Raw genomic sequence first — 3,666 nt, 5'->3', positions numbered from 1 at the left:
TTAGTCCGTTGCAGGGGCAAACATAAAGAGGGATTTGTCTCAATTTGGATCTAAGGTGTGGGTGACTACACCCAAACCTTCCAAAGCCACCCCAGCCACAAGGTATGGAGCAGGTCCTTTCTCCACCGTACTCGGATAGTCCATATCTACCCAGGCTTTTATGTCCAAAAGTGAAATAGTCTGGTTGATAATCCTGCAGCCAACTGGCAGACATCTGGGGTGAGTGGGGGGGCCACCAGGTATAGGGGGCCACTGTCTTAGAAACTGACCAAACAACTTCTCTAGTTTGTGAGAGGACCTCCCATGTCAGCTTTTGGGGGGCATGAGGGTTACCCCCAAGGGCTAGTCTAGGCCTGCCCACCAGGAATGGGATCACAGTCCAGACCATGAGTACCTCAGGCAAAGTCATGTCAGTCAGCCTTAGTCTGTCTTTGGATCCTTATCTTGACTGGGTTTTGAGTGAACTGGACTGTCCAGTTAGGCCATGGTTCCTCTGGAGCTGGTTTCACATGAGAGGTGTAGATCCAGGCCGATATTCCATCAACCTTCACTGCAGTGGGAGTGATCAGCAACACCAAGAACGAGCCCTTCCAGCACAGTTCTAGAGTCTGGGCTCAGTGCCGCCAGATGTGGTCTGAGTCTCCAACCTATGGGATGTTTTCGGAGTCCCAGGTTCATAGGCATGGGCCAACTGGGTCCACACTTCTTTCTGCACCACCTGAAGTCCTTTTAACCTAACATACAAATCACTGCAACTATGACAAGTAGGTTCAGTCACTTCTCCTAAGGTGGTCAGAGGAGCAGGTGCCCATACAGAATCTCAAAAAGAGTTAGGTTAAACTTTGTAGGGGTGTTTCTAACCCTGAAAAGAGCCAGAGGAAGGAGCACCACCCAGTCTGTGCCGCCAGTCTCCATGGACAATTTTGTCAAGGTCTCTTTCAAATTTCTATTTATTCTTTCTACCTGACCTGAGCTTTGGGGTTTGTAAATGTAATGAAGCTTCCAGTCAAACCCCAGGCACTTGGCCAATCCCTGACTTACCTGAGCAACAAAGGCAGGCCCATTGTCCGAACCAATTACCTTAGGTACCCTGAACTGTAGAAAGATTTTTTTCAGAATCTTCTTTGCCACCACCATGGCTGTCTGTCTCTTTCTTTGTCGGGAAAACTTCTACTCAACCGGAGAAGATGTCTACAAATACTAGAAGGTACTTATTACCATACCTGGCGGGCTTGATCTCAGTGAAATCTACTTCCTAATCAGCTCCTGGCCTGTCACCTTGGAGGCGCTTGCCAGCTTCAGCCTTGGTTCGACAGGCATTTACCTTCTGACAGGGTACACAGGCATGTACGATGTCCTCGACCAGCTTGGTGAGTCCAGGTACACGGAACTTGGTATTTAGCATGGTGGCTACCAGTTCCTTAGCTCCGAGGTGGGTCCATTGGTGCATTTGCCTCACCATTGTTTCTGCCTTTTTCTGGGACAGGATTATTTTTTCAGTCGGGGTCTTCCACACCCCCAGGTCCTCAGCAAGCTTTGTTTTCAATTTTAGTCATTAGGGCCAGATCCTCTGCCGTGTACTGGAATGGAGGGGCAGGTTCAGCTTTACTTTTTGTCATAGTCATGATGAGAACCATTTCACCTGTTGCCTTCTTCGCCTCTTTGTCAGCCATGCTGTTTCCTTTGGCGACACGGAGGTCTGTTTTTGGTGGCTAGAGCAGTGGATAACACTCACTTTAGAGGGCAGATGTAGTGCCCCAAGCAGCGCCAGAATCTCAGTCTTATTTTTAATCTCTCTCCCAGCTGACATGAGGAGACCCCGTTGCTGGTAGATGGCCCCAGGGATGTGGGCTATGGTAAAGGGTACCTACTATCCGTGTAGATTAACCTTTTTGTTTTTTCCCAATTCTAAGGCTTTTGTCACCGATACCAGCTCGGCCTTTTGGGAAGAGGTACCTTCGGGTAGTGCCTGTGCCCATATTACTTTTTGTCCATCTACCACTGTGACCCTGGCCTTCCTTTTTCCATTTTTGAGGTAGCTACTACCATTAGTATACCAGGTTACCTCAGCATCCATGAGAGGCCGATCAGGTAAGTTCTTTTGCCAACCATGTGCCTCCACAAGCACTTGTTGACAATCATGGGTCGGTGTTCAGAAGTTTGAGTCCAGCAGCAGGGTGGCTGGGTTCAGCCCCAGAGGCCAGGGTGAAAGTGATTCTGTCTGAATTTAGCAGCAAAGTCTGGCAGTGAGTCATCCAGGCATTGGTAAGCCAGCAATGGGGTGTAGGGGGTGCTGGTGCACCACACTCTCGAATGCATGAGGACCCATCACCACTAGATCTTGCCCTAAGGTCAATTTATCAGAATCTTTGACTAGGGCTGCTACTGCTGCCATGATTCACAGGCAGGCAGGCCATCCGGCTGCTACATAGTCTAATTTATTTATTTGAGAGGTACACCACTGGCCTCTTCCAGGGTCCCAGTTTCTGCGTTAGGACCCCTTTTGCTACTCCTTTGTTTTCTGCCATGTACAGATGGAAAGGCTTGGACACATCAGGAAGTCCCAGAGCGAGGGCTGACATGAGAGCTGTCTTGATGGCATCAAAGGCAGCTTGTTCTTTCTCTCCCCATTTGCATGGCCTGTCATTCTTAGTTAATGGATAGAGGGGCGCTGCCATTTCGGTAAACCCTGGGATCCATAGTCACCAGAACCCCGCTGTCCCTAAGAATTCTCTCATTTATCTTGTACTACTGGGGGCGGGGGGATGTGGAATACAGTCTCTTTTCTAGCCTCTGATAACCACCACTTCCCATCTCTGAGCAGATACCCTTGGTAACTGACTCGTTCTCTGCAAATCTAGGCCTTCTTAGGAGAGACCCTGTATCATGGCTTCTCCAGTTCAGTCAGTAACCGAGGCACGTGTCTCTGTTAAGGGCAGCAAGGAGGATGTCGTCTACGAATTGAAGGAGAATTACCTGGGGGGTTTCTGCTCTAAATGGGGTGAGATCCTGGTGAAGAGCCTCATCGAAGATAGTAGGGGAGTTCTTGAACCCCTGTGGAAGCCGAGTCCATGTTAGTTGTCCAGATATTCCTGATTCTGAGTCCTTCCATTAGAAAGCAAAGATTGGTTGGCTGCTCAGGTTCAGTCAGTAGCAGAAGAAGGCGTCTTTAAGATCTAGCACAGTATACCAAGTCCCTTCTGGGGGAAGAGAGCTCAACAAGTTATATGGGTTTGGTACTGTAGGATATAAGTCTGTCACCTGCTTGTTTACCTCACGAAGGTCTTGCACCAATTGGTAGTCATTCATACCTGGCTTCTGTACTGGGAGCAGGGGTATGTTCCATGCCGACTGACACCTTTTAAGTATTCCCAGATCTAGCAATCTGAGGATATGAGGTCTAATTCCATCTCAAGCTTCCTTGCTCATTGGATACTGATGGACTGTTACCGGAGTAGCCAAGACTTTTAGCTCTACATGGACAGCCAGCTGGTTCTTAGCTTCACCCATGCCTGCGGTTTCCACCCATGCTTGCGGAAACTGGTTCAGCCACCAGTTCATATCTCCGGGATTCTCTTTTGGGAGGTCAAAGAGACAGTATTCATTCTCGAGTTTTACAGTCAATACTTGTAACACATTTCCTTGTCCATCTTTTACCTGAAGGCC

This window comes from Arvicanthis niloticus, chromosome 14 (genome assembly GCF_011762505.2).
Source record: "Arvicanthis niloticus isolate mArvNil1 chromosome 14, mArvNil1.pat.X, whole genome shotgun sequence".
NCBI lineage: Eukaryota > Metazoa > Chordata > Mammalia > Rodentia > Muridae > Arvicanthis > Arvicanthis niloticus.
This window is presented reverse-complemented; position numbering follows the sequence as displayed.